This window comes from Rattus norvegicus, chromosome 3 (genome assembly GCF_036323735.1).
Source record: "Rattus norvegicus strain BN/NHsdMcwi chromosome 3, GRCr8, whole genome shotgun sequence".
Classification (NCBI taxonomy): Eukaryota; Metazoa; Chordata; class Mammalia; order Rodentia; family Muridae; genus Rattus; species Rattus norvegicus.
Window position 1 is genome coordinate 150,282,374 of NC_086021.1, and position 18,598 is coordinate 150,300,971.

The following is an 18,598-nucleotide window of genomic DNA, read 5'->3' on the forward strand; positions in this document are numbered from 1 at the left end:
CAGGGTAAGATGCCCTAAAGGAGAAAATCAGGGTCTACTATGACTCATGGGTATTGAATAGGTAAACCACTTCATAAACAGTTCCTAAGCCTTTCAAGTCCACAATAGAGAACTCAACTGCCACTTGCTTCAGAACACACCAGTCAACCTGTCATTGGAGTGCATTTTCTTCCCCTTTACTAAATAAACTTCTGATTAACTTGTCTAGGTCTCTCATTTGAATGTTTTTTTTTTTACAATGTCAAGAATGATATGAAACCTTCACCAGAAACAAAATTAAAAGATGAAATAAAAATTTTTTTAGAAATATAAAATTATGAAAACTTAAGAATTCATAGGAAGATGAAAGGGATCAAGATATAATATATATGTGCAATGGAGTCTTGTTTATTCCCAAAGAACAGAATCATGTCTTTTTTGATAAATAGAACTTGAGACTGTTAGATTAGGCAAAATAAACTCGACACAGAAAGACAAATATCACATGTTTTCTCTCAGATTTAGAACATAGGTAGATTAATAGGTAGATAGATGTTAGATACTTACATAGATGACAGGTCGATACCATGTACATAAGATAAATGATATTCACACATTAAAATGTTAATAATGAACCATACTATTTTGTACACTAATTACAAACATAAAAACAGGCTGGAGACATGGCTTCACAGTTAAAAGCATGTACTGCTCTTACAGAAGATCTGAATTTCCCAGTGTAGACATCAGACAGCTTACAACTTCTTTTAACTTAAGTCAAGAAGATCTTACACCTTCTTCGAGCCTACACAGGCACTGCACTCCCATCCATGAATCCTGACACAAACACATGTAGAGGAATTTTAATTTAGCAATGTGACTGCTCTGGCAAGAGATCACATCCAAAGACCTTCTAGCTCTACATGATCCATCTGGGATGCAGCCACACCCTAAATTTGAGTATGATTTGGCTAGAATATAGAAATGCCCTTAATAACACCTTAAACCCCAAACAATGTAAGTAAAATTAGTTTATTTTACAGATGCAGCCATGTTTGAAAATGACTTCTAATTGAGGGCAGACAAAGTGACAAATCCAAAGAAAGATTTGACAGAATGAGTTATGCCCAACTTTAATAAGAATAACACAAGAAAGAGAAAATATTTAAGAGCAGCACAGAAAGAGAGAGGTAGTGGGAGTCAGTACAATGAGTGCAGTGCAGTGGAAATGAGTTTGTTCATGAGTTCATGAAGTTCAGTGCAGGTCAGCAGAGGCAGTTGAAGTCAAAGAATATGAAGGAGCCAAAGTTAATCGCCAGAGTTAATTTGAGGCCAAGCAGAGCACTTGAGAGAAAAGCTAAGAGAAACCAGATTGAATTAGTCAGGTTGGAGAGAAGTTTGAGCCAAAGCAGCTGAGTTGAACCAGCTAGTCAGAGTTCAGAAGGACCTAGAAAGGGAACTAGCACTAAGTTTCAGAGGCTGAAACATTCTAGGCTTAAGTTGGCAAATAGAGGCTGGAAGATTGTACAGAGACTAAGAGATTACAATTAGAAACAAGAGAGAAATGTTCTGGGCTCAGCCCAAACTATACATTTGTAAAGCTTCAGTATAGCTCTCATCTTACTGCTTCCTCTGGTTAATAAATTATTTTTATAGACATGGGCATATGTATACAATAAAAGACAAAAATCCTCAAAGTATATGGAAATAAAATTCAAAAGAATATGTAGAAAATTTGAATATATATATCCACAGTCAACAAGCAGACTGAACTGAGAACATCCCTAAAACACAATGACTTCACTGTTTTATTTTACCAACAATTTAAAGAATAATTAATACCAACCTCCCAAAGCCTCTTGCCAACCGGAAAAAGAAGAAAGTCTTCCCCCAGAACACATTACATAACACTGCTATTATTACACTGATTGTGACCCAGACTAAGATTGAAATTTTGTAAAATGCAGGCCAAAGACCCTTCATAAAATCCTAGTAAACAGAAGCAGTAGACAAATAAGATCACATAGCATTAACCCAGAATCCAAGGTCCCCCATTCCAGATAAATATACCAAGGAAAACCATATTTCTAAATAGTAGCAGTGCATAAGCTAAAAAATGTATAATTGATGTTAACAACAAACATATCAGGGCTGGTGAGATAGGTGAGCAGGCGAGAGGATTTCTCCATGCAAGCCTAACATCTGAGTTTAATCTCTGCAATTCACAATAGAAGAAAACAGACTAATAAAGACTATCTTCTGACCTCCATACTCCTCATACCACAGCACAGGCAAAGGCAAGCCTACATACTTACACACACACACACACACACACACACACACACACACACACACACACACAAATAATAATTTAAATGTTTCTGAATAAATTTAATAATGTACAAGTTTGCACACCTGAAAATGTATAACATCACTGAAACAAACTGAAGAAGACAAAGATAAGCTATATAAGAAGCTTATACAATAAGAAGAACGAAAGCTATTCTTTGGGGGTTTTTTTGGTTGGTTTTTTTTTTGTGTATGTGGAGGTATTATTACAGCTTGGATAGAAATATTCTCTAAATTGATTAATAGCTTCAATGTAATCACTTATTAAAACCACAGCTGGATATTCTTACAAAAATTAACAAACTAACACTCTGGGGAAAATATAAAAGACCCAAAATAATCAAATCAAAGAATAATCAAAAGAACTTAGAAAGATAAAAGACCAAAATTAGATGGCTTACAGTTCCCAATTTCAGAACTTCCTGTGAAGCTACAATAATCAAGAACATAGTACCAGCACAAGAAGGAGACTGTGATTCAAAAATTAAGCTTTCCATTCAGAGTTTGCTTTTTACAATGATGCTAATAAAATTTAATAGAGAAAGAATAACATCTTCAAAAAAACTGTACATCCACAATGAAAAAGAATAAAATTGAATCATTACCATATACCATGTCACAAAATTAACTCAACATGAACCCAAGACCGAAATAGAAGATCTAAAACTGGAAATATCACTTGCATTTTTAGATACAGCAATCTGTTCTTACGTGTTATATTCATTGGGGTTCCCTAGAGCAACATAACAGATAGGATGAAAAGCATATATGTAAGTTATTAAATTACATATTACATTGAAATAGTGGACAACACTTGTTTCACAGCTGAAAGTCTGAGAGCCAGGGAGTTGCTCTGTCCTTAGCTCTGGGTACCTCAGGAGTCTCATCAGTCAGAGAAGTCTTACAATGATCGTGTCACACCGGAAAGGCCAACAACCTGGTAGTTGTCTACCCCACAAAGCTGGGCACCTTAACACATATGATGGGTCCCTCAGTAGTCCCAATCTGGTACCAAAACCCTTGAGAATTCCTGGAGAGACACATGATAGAAGCCTGTCACATTGGCTCTGATGAAAACAGCACCAGCAATGAGGCAAACACATCAGCAGCAGGAGAGAATGTGACAGTCTTTCTTGCGCTGTGCCATTTTATCTGGGCATGTCAGTCAGCCCACTCAGGTGATTCTAAAAAACTATGAAGAAAACTAGAAGTCATAAACCTAAAATCTCAGCAGTTAGGAGAATGAGCCAAGAGGACAATGAGTTCAAGGTTGGCTTGGGGTATGTAGTGATTTCTACACTGACCTGAGCAAGATTCTATCTTATAATGAATACAACAACAATCATAAAGAAAGTGAGGAGGAAAGAAAACAATCCACAAAATGGGAGAAAAATATTTAGAGCATACATCTGAAACAGGTTTGTGTGTCAACTAAAGAACTCTCTCAGTCCAGTGACAAAAGAGAAACCCATAATTTAAATGAGGCAAAGGATATGAAGACATGAGGATACATGTTAAATAGTTAATAAATAAATAAGATGATGGATATTGTTAGTGAAGAGGGAAATGCAAGTCAAAATTTGATATGCTGGTACTTTGCACTCATTCTGAAGGCTTTAAGGAAAAAGTCTTTTGTTTTGTTTCTTTAATCTATCATATTGACAAAGATGTCGAGAGACTGGCATCTCACATAAGCCTGGGATAGCACAAAATGCTGTCACTGCAGCGAAAGAAGTTCTGACAGTTCCACAAAAAATATAGAGAGCACATGATCCAGTGAGGCCAGATTCTTTGTGGGAACACAGCTTGGCTGGCTTAAAGCCAGCTCCTGATACACTCCTGTCTTCTCTGAAGCTTCACCAGCCAGCCTTCAGGGTTCACTTGTTCCTGTATCCTGGCCTTCCATGTTCTCCCAGAGCTAGCTACTAAAGTTTCCTTACAGCATCTCACTCCCAGATCCAGATTCCTCCTCCTCCTCCTCCTCCTCCTCCTCCTCCTCCTCCTCCTCCTCCTCCTCCTCCTCTTCTTCTTCTTCTCATAAACCAGATCTGAAGATCTATGAAAAATAGCCCCATCAAGTTTATCACAGTAGCAGCCTCACTTCTTTTTTTTTTATCTTTATTAAATTGAGTATTTCTTAATTACTTTTCGATTATTATTCCCCTTCCCGGTTTCCGGGCCAACATCCCCCTAACTCCCCTTCTACATGGGCTTCCCCTCCCCATCCTCCCCCCATTACCACCCTCCCCCAACAATCACGTTCACTGGGGGTTCAGTCTTAGCAGGACCCTTCCACTGGTGCTCTTACTAGGATATTCATTGCTACCTATGCAGTTGGAGTCCAGGGTCAGTCCATGTATAGTCTTTGGGTAGTGGCTTAGTCCCTGGAAGCTCTGGTTGGTTGGCATTGTTGTTCATATGGGGTCTTGAGCCCCTTCAAGCTCTTTCAGTTCTTTCTCTGATTCCTTCAACGGGGATCCCGTTCTCAGTTCAGTGGATTGCTGCTGGCATTCACCTATGTATTTGCTGTATTCTGGCTGTGTCTCTCAGGAGAGATCTACATCTGTTCCTGTCAGCCTGCACTTCTTTGCTTCATCAATCTTATCTAGTTTGGTGGCTGTATATGTATGGGCCACATGTGGGGCAGGCTCTGAATGGGTGTTCCTTCTGTTCTAAACTTTGTCTCCCTATTCCCTGCCAAGGGTTTTCTTGTTCCCCTTTTAAAGAAGGAGTGAAGCATTTGCATTTTGGTCATCCTTCTTGAAGTAGCCTCACTTCTTAACAATGGCTTCCATATTCTCTTTCTCATCAGTGTGAATAAATACCTGACAAAAACAATGGAAAGGAAGAATTTATTTGGACTCACACATTGAGAGAATATGGTCTGGCATCATAGGAAAGACCTGATGGTAGGAGTGACTTATAGCTATGGCATCAGAACCTCAAATACATGGGAACAAATAAGAAAATAGAGAGTAGACAGAAAGTAAGAAGCAAGTCCGGGCTATAAAGGTATAGACTTGCACCATGTGCCTCCTGAAACACTGTCACCTAATGAGCACTGTTCAGACACACAGGCCTGTGGCACTGTTTCACAATGAAAACCTAATACTCAGTCTTCCTTCACTATAAAGATGCCCATGAACACATCAGAAGGAAGAGGATTATTTTGGCTCACAGACTTGAAGGTTTCCATCTATGGTCAACTGGCTGGTTGCTTTGGGGCCTATGCAGAGGCAGTTACTCCTGGTGGAAGTGTGACCAGAGGAAGTTGCACGACTTGTTGTGACTAGAAAGTAATAGAATGGTACTGAAAGGGGCAGAGTTCCAATATCCCCTTAAAAAGCCATTCATACCGGAACAGGAAATGGAGCAGAGACTGAGGAAATAGCCAACTAATAACTGGCCCAACTTGAGATCCATCCCATATGCAAGCACCAATCCCTGACACTATTAATGATGCTCTTGTTATGCTTGGAGACAGGAGTCTAGCATGGCTGTCCTCTGAAAGGCTCCAACAAGCAGCTGACTCAGGACAGATGCAGACACCCACAGCCAAACAGTAGATGGAGCTTGGGGACTCTTATAGAAGAATTGGAGGAAGGATTGCACGGTCTCTGGAACAAGAGGAATTCCACAGGAAGACAAATAGGGTCAAATAACCTTGACCCTTGGAGCTCTCAGAGACTGACCCACCAACCAAAGAACATACACAGGCTGAACCTAGGCCTCCCCACACATATGTAGTAGATGTTCAGCTTGGTCTTCATGTGGGTCCAGAACAACTGGAGCAGGAGTTATCCCAAAAGCTATTGGCTGTAGGTGGGATATGTTCTTCCAGCTGGGCTGCTTTGTCTGGCCTCAGTGGGAAAGGATGTATCTAGCCTCAAAGACTTGATGTGCCAAAGCTGGGAGGATACCCAGGGTACCCCCACCTGCTCAGAGGAGAAGGGGAGGGGTTAGGAGAAAGGATTGTGGGAGGGGTGACCAGGAGGGGGACAGGGACAGGGTTGTAACGTGAATGAGTTAAGAAGAGGAGGAGAAAAGAAGAGGAAGAAAAGGAAGAAAAAGAAGAGGAGGATGAAGAGGAAGAGAAAAAGGAGGAAGAGGAAGTTGACAGAGAAGGAGAAAAGAGAAGCAGAAAATGATGATGAAGAAGAGATCTAGGAAGACCTAAGTTAAGAAACAGGCTCTACCTGTAAGCTAGCTTATTACTGACTCAGAACAGCTCCTGACATGTAGATGCCCTTAGTAAAAGTCAAAGCCTGGGGGGAAAAAGGTCATTTCTTAAATTAATTCCTTCCACAAAGCCCTACGTCATCTCAATCGTACAATAGGCTTGGGACCAAATCCTCACAACATGAGCCTTTGGGAGACATTCAAGATGCAACATACAACAAAAATATTCTAGAATGAGATATCAGGCCAATGTTATACCACTTAAGCAACATACTGCTAATCTCTGTAGGAGGTAAAAATTTATAGTATGTGAATTATATCTCAAATGCTGGTGAATTTATAAACAAGCAAAAAACTTGGAGGTATGAAAAACTACAATTGTATAAATATTCATGATTATTTCTAGTATCAGTATTTTTTCTTGAAATTTCCAATCTAACATTTGCCTATGAGATCATAAATATACAAACTTCCACTCACAAACGCTTAGAGGTTTTCAGACAGTGTATGTGAATGGAAGTGAAGGGCAGAGATTTCTAATTTAAAAAAGCTACTTCGGAAACACATTTTTGCTTGAGGTATTAAATGCAATCAACGCTTGGCAGCTTCATGTAAAATTAAACAACATATAGTTACTCTATAATATAGCAATTTCATTTAAATATTTACCCCAAAGGAATGAAGAAATATGTTCACAAAAAGTGTACAGGGACACAGAGGAGGAGCCAAGGTGGCAGATTAGAAACTAACCACACTTTGTAGCTTTTCTGCAACTCAGTAGAGAAGCAGCCAGTAAACCAGCCTCTCAGTGAGGAGGCTGCCTGATAGAAGGTTCGAAAGTCTACTATGAGACAAGGAATGAGATACCCAGAGGTTTCAGTTATCACTGGAGGGCAAGAAAGGCATCATCAGCGCTGAGCCTATGGCAAGTCTATGAGGTGTCCGTGTGGAGTAGAAAGGGAAAGAGAAAATAGGACATTACAAACTTGACCCAGAATAGATAGATAGAGAGCAGGAATGGGGTCTGAACAGAGGGGATTTGGGGTAATCATGTTAGGTCAGCCCCTGAGAAACACTCTCCTTCTCAACCTAAACAAAGCTGCTGTCAACAGAAAGCCACCTTGTAAAGTTCACTCATTTTCAGGTAGGATCAAGTCTCTGTTTTCTTTTCCCTTCAATGTATAGTAAACATAGCCATGCAGTGGACACCAATATATGCCATGTGGTATGACGTGGCCCACAAGTAATCCTATTGAAAATTATGGTAATCCTATTGAAAATCATGCACAGCAGGGTTCCAGTGAGAGACACAGCATGCTTTCTCTTAATTCTGTCTGATTGGCCTGCTAACAAGCGGCGAGAGCCTGAACAGACTTGTGCAATTGCAGTGGCATGCTGGTATGAGCCTTGGAAATCATTGTCATGGGTAGAGACAATTTTGGAACTGCTACATTTATTCCACATAGTGGAGTCTGTTGCCTTCCATACAGTTCCACATCATCGTCATAAGAAGGTCTTAGACTAAGAGCAGAACTGAATGTCAAGCCCAGCCCTGGGGTGACACAAACTCAAACTTAAACTTCAGCTTAGAGAATTTTGATTCCATTCTTCCTTGGGCTTGTGAGTTGATAAAGCATGACAACCACTTTGGTTTCCAAACCACTACAGTTGATGGACTGACCAGTAACTAACACATGAACACACACACACACACACACACACACACACACACACACACACACAGAGAGAGAGAGAGAGAGAGAGAGAGAGAGAGAGAGAGAGAGAGAGAGAGAGAGAGAGAATTAATACTGCTCATTTGTATACGAGTCCAGGGCTGAACTCTTAGAATTAGACAACCTATGTGAGAGCTCATCCCCAGAGGAAACTAACTCTCTCTCTCAGAAGTCTTTGTACATATGTAGCTCTTTACATAAGGGTAAGACCTTGTGAAATTTTCCCCATTCATGGTGACATCTCAACTGGGGCCATTAAGCTTAGTTTTGTTAAGGTGATCATATTGTTGTGAGTGTGTGGAGTGTGTTTTCCATGGTATGTTCAAAGAACACAGCAGCAGGAATCCTGGTTCTCTGGCTCTTACAATCTGTCTCTTCAACCATTATATTTCCTCAGTCTTAGGTATAGGCCTTGCACTGCAGATATATTGACTGAAATTGGGCATCCCAAAGCCACTTTTTCTCTGCATTCTGGCCATCTGTGGATCTCATAGTCTCCATATTTTGCAAAAAGAAGCTTTCTTCATGAGGAATAAGAGCTCTAATTATCTGTGGCTATAAGGATAATATTTGGAAATCACATTAATTTAGGAAAATGGCAGTGTGTGTTATCCTCCAGGGTCTATAATCTGTCCATCTGTGAGTACTTGGCTAAGTTTACAGAACCAGGCACAAATTCCTTCCCACTGAGAAAGGATTAAGTTCAATTGAACAACTGTTAGTTAACCTCCAGATAAAAGTGCCACCATTGCACCACTGGGAAAGTCGAGCCAGTACAGTCATTGATGTGGCTCAGAGGCTTTCTAGCTGGGTAGGATTACCCATTGCTCTTCACCCTTGACAGTGTGCTCATAGAACCTTCTGGTACTATGAAAGCCTCAGGGAAGGGGTGGAAGGGGGAGGCTCTGGGTCAGTTCCAGCTAGTTCCCTCCATGTCTTCTACCCTTCTGCTTTTCTCTATCCCTTCCTCTTTTCCTTTTCTTCCCCTTCATTAATCTCAATTAGAGGTTTCCCATCCTACCTATCCTCTGCTTTTGTCCCTATTGTGTTTTGAAAGCTGTAGTTTGTTTACAGCTGAACAACCCCAACAGACCTATATTGTCCAAATATTCTTTTTATATCTCTTTATTTCTTAATTTCTTTTTGTCTTTTCTCATAATTTTTCTGGAACTTTTTAGTCTGTATGACTTCTGTCTCCCACATTCCTATCGTTGACTGGATCCTTGTCGCCATTGTAGGTGCTATTTCACTTTAATTCATTCCTGTGTCTGTTTCCTTGTCACCTGCTGTTCCAATATATTTGTTGCTTTTCTCCTTGTTGTTGTGTCTTCCAACCTCTGTCCTCCAGTTTCTGAAAGTGTGTTTACTGACACCTCTAAAAGTATGTCTCTTAGGTGATTCTTAATTCAGTCAAGTTGACAATGAAGATTAACCCTTAAACTCTTTCTACATGCTGATGGGGATTAAGCACTCTCACAGTATCTGATTAAAATTTCTACATAGAGCTATACTCCCAGCTCATCTACAATCATCCCTTGATCTACACATATACTTTTACTCAAACCTCAGTGCATACTTTACCTCAAAGAACAATGAGTCTAAAAGCCTGGTAAGAGGAGACCTAATGAGTCTCTGGGACATCCTCCCCACAGTAATTGCTGAAGCAAACCAACAGTAGACACCACATCTGTGAGGGCCTACAGCACAGGTTGCTCTCAGTATTTCTCCAGACATTACATTCTTGATAACAGTAAAGAAATAATCATGGAGGGTTTACCCTATGGATGCTCCTGTCTAGAACATACCCACCTGACATAGAAGAAATACTCCATTTTGTGATACCTGCAAAAAAAAAAAAAAAAAAAAAAGCAGGTCCTTCAGGAGTTGACACAGTACATATACCCTAATCATCATTGGAGAAGTAACAAAGAAGCTATACTACAATATACATTTGGAAATATATTCAACACTTCAAAACAATGAGTTATTCCCAGAAAACATCATTAAGGGATAGGTTTCCAGTAAAGGATCTTACATATAAGTGGAAGAGACATATATACAAATTGATATGCAAAAATCAACATGGAAATACAAAATATGTCAAAAACTAAGGCAACTGGATTCCTCTAAATGTTCATAATTCTCTTGTAGCTGACTCTAAATATATTGAAGTAGATTAAACCCAAGATAAAAATTCAAAACAGTTATTGTAAAAATAATCAATGAGTTCCAAGAACAAATAGAAAAAATAAAAGAAGATAATACAAGATACGACTTTAACAAAGAAAGAGTTATTTAGACAGATTATGTAACAACAAGTCTTGGAAGCAAATAGTTCAGTGCATCAAAAGAAACTTCAACTACTAATTAGACCAAGCAAAAGAATTTCCAAACTTTAAGATAAGGGTAATGAATTAAAGTATTCACTGGTTTAATAAAAGAAATTATGAACATTGAGACTTTTGGAATAAAACTAAGAGACCAAACCTTCTTACCTTTAGTGCACAATAATGCAACTAGTCCCAAGTTAACAGGCTGGCAAAACTACTTAGTGAAATAATAGCATAAAACTTCCCAAATCTTGGGGAACCTGTGGGCACCCAGGTACAGGAGGCATTTAGAACCCCAAACAAACATGCCTAGAATAGAACCTCCCCAAACTACGGGCTAAACAGATGGCTCAGTGGTTAAGAGCACTGACCTTTCTCTCACAGGTCCTGAGTTCAAATCCCAGCAACCACATGGTGGCTCACAACCATCTGTAATGAGATCTGATGCTATCTTCTAGTGTGTCTGAAGAAAGCTACAGTGTACTTATATACAATAAATAAATCTTGAAATAAAAAAGGACATGAGCCACCACCATTTCAGTAAAAAAAAACCAAACAAATGAAAGAAAACATTAGGAGTAAAAGAAACAGAATTGAAAATTACAAGAAAAAAGTGTAGAGGAATTTTAATTCAGCAACATGGATGCTCTGACAAGAGATCACATCCAAAGACATGATCTGGCTAGAATATAGACATGCCCTTAGTACACACCTTTGATCCCAAATAATGACATTTAATTGAGGGTCAGACAATGTGACAAATCAAAGAAAGAGTTGACAAAATGAGTAAGAGATAGAATATGCCCAACCCTCATGAGAACAGGGACAGAGAAGATACTTAAAAATGAGGTTGAAAGACAATTCAATTCAGTTCTGTTTAATTCAGTTCAGGTCAGTTCAGTTTAGTTCAGAGCAGTTCAGTTCAATGAAGAGCTGGGCAGTTGAGTTTATGGAGACAGTCTTTCAAAGCAGAGTAATTCAGTCAGAAGCTGAGAGAAGCCAATTTGAATCAGTCAGCTTGGAGAGGAGTTTGAGCCAGAAGAACTGAGTTGAACCAGCCAGCCAGAGTTCTGAAAACTCTAGAGTGAGTTTATCCAGCAATAAGTCTCAGGGTCTGAAACATTCTAGGACTAGGTTAGCAGATGGAGACTGGAAACTGAAGCCTTCAAGGTCTGAACTTACAGAAGGTTAGATTGTATGGAGGCTAGAAGCTTCCAGGCCTAGGGCTAGGAACAGATAGATAGAAACATTCTGGGCTTATACCAGGCCCTGTATTCATGCAGCTTGGCTCTCATCTCATCCCTTCATCTGAGGAAATAAAAGTGACATTTACAGAAAAGTTGTAACTTTTTATTTGAAGACCAACCTGCCAGAATAACATCAGATTCTTTATGCTGCTAAGAATTGTTAACTTGACACAAACTAGAGTCACCTGGGAAGAAGGGTCACCAATTGAAGAACTGCCTCCATCAGACTGGCCTGTAAATAAGTTTTTGGAGCATTTTCTTGATTAGTGATTAATGTGAGAGGACCTAGCCCACTGTGAGCAGTGCCACCCCAGGGCAGGTGATCCCAAGTTGTGTAAGAAAGACTGAGTAATTCATAGAGAGCAACTCAATAATCAGCATTATTACATGGTCTTGTTTCCTACCTCCAGATTCCTGACATGGTCTCCTGCCCTGGGTTCCCTCAATGAAGGACTGTAAACTATAAGATCAATAACCCTTTCCTCTCCAAGTTGTACTTGGTTAGTGCTTACACAGCAGTGTAAAAACAAACTAAACTACTTAACAGAAAGTCTAAAGTCAGGAAAATGTTTAATAAAATATTTCAAGTTATAGAAGAAAATACCAGACAAACTAGATTACCATACCCAGTAATATTATCTTGCAGAACTCAAAGAAAAATACTTTCAAAATTAAACATAAATTAAAGAAACTCTTAACCATTAAGCAATGATTTTAGTAGATACATAGAGGAATGCTGCCCACAGAAAAGTAAGGCAAAATAGTCATGAAAGCACAGGAAAGGAGAGACCTCTATGAGAGAACCAGAAAAGCAAATCAATCCTTGGGGGGGTGGGGGGACAGACATTAAGAAACATCAAAATGGCAACAATTAGCTCATTTCTTCCAATTATAACTCTAGATGTAAATGGTATTAACTCTCCAAGTGAATAACACATACTGGTGCATATATATATATATATATATATATATATATATATATATATATATATATGGATACATATATATCTCCAACCATTTTCTGCCAAAGCAAACATAGCGCACTAAGAGAGACTATAATGATAAAAATTTAAAGCACAGAGTCTAATATTCCAAGCAAACAAAATCTGGAAGCAAGCAAACGTAGGTGTATGCATATCAGATAAAGCAGATGTCAGGCCAAAATTGGTCAGAAGTGACAGAAAAGTTCAACAATGCCTGTAAAGATAATCATACAGCAAGATCACAAACAATTTTAATTATACGTACATTAAACTTCGTGTCTCTCAGGTTCATGAGACACTAAGGAACAGAAGGAATAGATAGGCTCCAAAATAGTATCAGTGAGTGACATCATTCTCCCTGTCACCAAAACAGAGAACATGCAAACAAAAGAAAACCAATGAGAAAACTTCATAATTCAAGTACTGCATTGTAGACCAAATGCACATAGCAGACTTCTACGAAATCATGCAGCTATCATAAGTAGATATTCTTTATGATAGCTCATGGAACAGTCTCCAAAATTGATCATATTTTAGACCACAAATTAAGAGTTAGTAACCACAAAGCATTGAAATAATTTCTTACAACTTTTGAGATCATAATGAAATTAAACAATTAATCGCCAAGAAGAGAAACTTGGGAAGTAGTAAGATGGCTCGTTTGTTAAGAACACTTGCTGTTCTTGTAGAAATCTTGGGTTAGGCTCATAACTGCCACACGGTGGTTCACAACTGTCTATAATTATAGCTCTAGGGGATATGCCACAATCTTCTGGCATTCCCGTGTACCAAACACACTTGTAGTTACATACATACATGTAGCCAAATAAAATAAAATAAACAATTTTTAAATTTAAAAGGATTAAAAGGAAAGAAAACCTATAAACATGTGGAAATTAAATTGAAGACTTTTGAACAATCACAGATCTACAGAAGGAATCAAGAGAAATTTTGAAAAGTACTGAAAGAAAGTGAAAGCAGAAGTATAATATATCAGAACCTATGGATACATCAAAGAGAGAAGATTGCAATAACAAACGCCCACACAAGAAATTCACAGAAACAACAATCAATTTAACTCTATGTCTTATAAAACCAAAACCAAAAAATAAATAACTAAAAAAGATCAGAGCTATAGTTAACAAATTTAATTCTAAAATAACTACACAATGGGCAAAAGAAACATAGAATTGATTCTTTGAAATCATTTTTTAAAATAGTGACCTTTTATCCAGACGAATCAAAAGAAAGAGATAACCAAAATTTGTAGACTTATATATGAAAGATGGACATGGTGAGGGTTATTACTACAAAAGACTACTTTAAAAATTTAGTCTCCAACAAACTAAAAGAAAAGAATTTCTAGATGCTATGACACACAAAAATAAAGAAATATTTTTAAACTTAAACAACAATGTATACACATAGTACAAAAAGTTGTCCAACAAAGAAAATCTGAGGACTAGAAGAAATTTTCCAGCCCTTTAAAGAATTAACACCAATGCTTCTGAAAGTATACCATAAATTAGAAAGAGATGAAGTGTTTCATAACTCATTCTATGCAATATGGATTATATTGATGATCATTTCTTTAATTTAAAAAAATCAGATAAGGGAAAAACCAAAAATAGCATGTATGTAAATCCCTAATCCTGGTGAACACACATGCAAAATTCTAGAGCAAAATACAAAATACATGCAAAATAAATTCAACAATGTGTTAAGAAATACCACACACCATGACCAAGTTGATTTCATTACATAGATGCAAGAGTGGTTGAACACATACAAGTCAATGAATGGAAAGCAGTGCCTAGATAAAACCAAGGACAGAGTTCACACAATTTTCTCAATAAATCCTGGAAAAAACATTTGACAAAACTGAACACCCCTTCATGATAAGTATGTACCCAGCCCTTTATATTCTACTACAGAGACATTGACACGCCCATGTTCATTGCTGCCTCATTCAAGATGGCTAGGAAATGGAGCCAACCTAGATATCAACAAGCAGAAAAATATATAACGAAAATGTGACATACATACAAAATGGAATATTATTCAGCTGGTCAAAGTGCTGAGCATTAATGATTGTAAGGTGCATCTTTATCAATACCACTCACCAAGTTCAGGGAACATTCCAAAAGAAAAGGCAGAGGAATTTAAGAACTGGAGGATGGAGAGGGTTGCTAGAAGTGCTGTTTTCTGGATGTGACAAGAATATGGCACTCATGAATTCACAGGAGCTATGGTTACTGGCATAAGACCTGTACAAGAATAAGGAATCCAAACTTCCAGCATAGATGAGGGAGGAACTTAAAAGGCCTCACCCTTTACTGAAGAGCTATTGGCAATTGATAGCTACCAGAGGAGGGAGAGTCATTGTTCTTGAGGGTGTCACCTATGTTCCATTGGATGACCTCATAACCCCAATTGTTCACATATGAGCAGCACTAATTTGACTCAGTGGAATATTAAAAGAATAGAGGTGGTCATTACAGGGAGGCCCAGAGGGACTTGGGGGGAGCAAATGGGAGATAGATATGATCACATTTCATTGTAGACTCTATGAAGCTCTCAAAGAATAAAACTTAGTATCAAATATTACAGTGGTAGGTAAAAAAGAAAAGATATAGAAACCTATTTGACTATAATAGAATCTATATATGCTAAACCCACAACTATGATCACACTGAATGGGAAAAACTAAAAACAGAGCCTCAAAAATCAGGAATGAGACAAGAATGTCTAGTCTTAGTGCTCTTATTCAATATAGCACATGAAATTATAGCCAGGGCAATAAGTATAAATAAATAAATAAATAAATAAATAAATAAATAAATAAATAGAAAGTCCACAAATAAGGAAAGAAGACAGATTACTCCTACGGGCAGGTAATATGATCCTATTCTTAGAAACTCCTAAAGAGTTCTCCAAAATATTTTAGAAGTAATCAACTCAGCAAAATAGCAATATACAATATCAATGTAAAAATTACTAGATTTTTTTATCTATCTACATATCTATGTATCTATCCACCTATCCATCTATCATCTATATTCATCTATATCTATAGATTGACTATTTAAACAGCAAGTAACATAATCCACAAAAGGGCAAGAACCAAAAAGATACTTTTCAGAGCGAGAAATATAATAGCCAATAAATGCATGAAAAATAGCTCAGCATTTTTACACACCAATAAAATACAAATCAAAACTCCATTGAAATTCTATCCCAACTGAGTTCGAATAGCTATAATCAAGGAGACAAAAAATAACAAATGTCAGCAGGAATGCGAGGGAAAAGAATCCTCATACACAATTGATAGCACTGTAAGTCAGTACCGCCTCTGCAAAACCCAGCAAGAATGTTCCTCAAACGCTGAAAACTGGATGACCATACAATATAGCTGTCAGTGCATCATGGAGGAACCACTTTTACCTAAGAACCCATTTCCTTTATGATGTAGGAATAGCCAGCACAGGGACTTTCTCTATTCATATGTACACATCATACATCAAGTCTATAATAAATGGCTCTTGATAGAATCAGATTAACCTCAACGGTTCAAATAAGCACTGTCTTTATGAATTAAGTGGTATATTTAATTTATTTTATGATCGAAAATCAATTTTCTTCTGAGTCTTTAATTTCAATTAACTTCTTCCTCAGGCCAGAGCTCCTCAGAATTCTGTGCCTATGTGCTTTCTCTAAAATGCCTAACTTGTACAAAGGATATAGTGTAAGACATGATTAATACTGTAGGAAGCACAGTGACTCATAGTCTCTGCTGTAGGTACACTTAGAATAGAAAATGAAGCTTATGTTTACAAGCTAGTAGAAAAGGATATCAAAATGCCTCAGATAAACCTGTCTCATTTACTTTACGATGAAGTTGATAGGCAGCACGGTGCATAAAAAGAATCATCCACTATATATCAGAAAGTTCCATAATTGCTGTGAGATATACCTTGTCAGCAGAGGCTCGCAGGCGACCTCCCACTCCCAAGGTACCTTTCAAGAAAGGGAGATTGAAAGCACAACTTACAAAACACAGCTCAGACAGTAGGGAGTCAATATGAGCATAAAACCACCTCAAAGACATAACCTTGACTAAGAATGTGAACAAGCTACAATGTAGAACTCAAACTGATGGAGGAGGGAGAACACTATAGTGCCACTGCCACAAACCCCGACTATAATTAACCAGACACTCTTGGTTTTTCTCCAAACAAGAAAAAAAATGTAAACACAGGCTACATTTGAACCAAGTATGTTGAGAAGGCAATATCCAACCTGTATAAATGAAGTTTGAAAAGATAGGGAGCAGCCATTTTTCAAAAGACTGTTGATCACCTTGAGTGCATATTATAGGCTATTCCTCAACGAGTGCTAACTATTGCATGGGGAAATGCCTGCTGTGGTCCGTGGTGGGTACTCATGTTACTTTCTCATATTTTCTTCTTCCCCTTCTTCTACTGTGTTAGAGTAAAATAGGCTGATGCTTTGTAGACTTTTATTAAACCCTAGAGTGGATTTTCTTACAACCTGACTGGGACTGGCCCTTTAGCTTACTTTAATGCCAAGCAAGTGTCTGCTCTTATTCTTTTAACATCTGTCAATCACATAAAGAGACCCACACTAACCTACTAGAGACACATGACCCAGCAGAAGCCAATACTGTTCTATGAAATGTAAGAGAGAGCTCAGTAGAAAGTTTCAGTTCTAAGTTGAGCTGCCAGATCTCTACTGTCAGAATGACCTCAGGCAAGACCAGCAGAAACAGCTCTTACAAAAAAAAAAAAAAAAAAAAAAAAAAGCAGAGCTAGTGCGGCTGACCCACAGAACAGTCATTGCTATTTTAGGCCATTAAATTTTGGACGGTTTGTTATACAGCAAGAGGTCACTGGTACAATCTCCTTTCTTGTACCAGTGTCTCCAGATGACTTGGACTCATTAGAAAAGAGCTGAGAAAAGATTAAAACAGAGACAGAAGGAACACCCATTCAGAGCCTGCCCCACATGTGGCCCATACATATACAGCCATCCAATTAGACAAGATGGATGAAGCAAAGAAGTGCAGGCCGACAGGAGCCGGATGTAGATCGCTCCTGAGAGACACAGCCAGAATACAGCAAATACAGAGGCGAATGCCAGCAGCAAACCACTGAACTGAGAACAGGACCCCGTTGAAGGAATCAGAGAAAGGACTGGAAGAGCTTGAAGGGGCTCGAGACCCCTTATGAACAACAATGCCAAGCAACCAGAGCTTCCAGGGACTAAGTACTACCTAAAGACTATACATGGACTGACCCTGGACTCTGACCTCATAGGTAGCAATGAATATCCTAGTAAGAGCACCAGTGGAAGGGGAAGCCCTGGGTCCTGCTAAGACTGAACCCCCAGTGAACTAGACTGTTGGGGGGAGGGCAGCAATGGGGGGAGGATGGGGAGGGGAACACCGATAAAGAAGGGGAGGGGGAGGGGCTAGGAGGATGTTGGCCCAGAAACTGGGAAAGGGAATAACACTCGAAATGTAAATAAGAAATACTTAAGTTACTAAAAAAAAAAAGTAATAAAAAAAAGAAAGAAAAGAGCTGAGAGATGAAAGGTAGAGGAAGAGGAAAGAAGTCAAAATGTTCTGCAGGACACACTCAAACTAATAGAAGAAAAACTAGGGAAGCATCTGGAACACATGGGCACTGGAAAAAATTTCCTGAACAAAACACCAATGGCTTATGCTCTAAGATCAAGAATAGACAAATGGGATCTCATAAAACTGCAAAGCTTCTGTA

At 38.4% G+C, this 18,598-nt stretch overlaps 1 long non-coding RNA gene across 8 annotated transcripts in view; it reads right to left on the minus strand.

Annotated features, from left to right (window-relative positions):
• The window catches only part of LOC102554505 (uncharacterized), a 58,548-nt gene extending 40,339 nt beyond the window's left edge, over positions 1-18,209 (minus strand). Inside the window, exons 1-4 of one of the 8 annotated variants that reach the window (XR_005502511.2) lie at positions 15,131-18,204; positions 14,924-15,005; positions 13,066-13,158; positions 10,050-10,082 (exon numbers count right to left, since the gene is read on the minus strand). This is a non-coding gene — a long non-coding RNA (uncharacterized LOC102554505). Of the gene's footprint in view, positions 1-10,049; positions 10,083-13,065; positions 13,159-14,923 lie in introns of all 8 variants that reach the window. The other 7 variants (XR_591720.4, XR_001837274.3, XR_005502510.2 and 4 more) reach the window with 7 other exon arrangements.
• Positions 18,210-18,598: the final 389 nt, after the last annotated feature.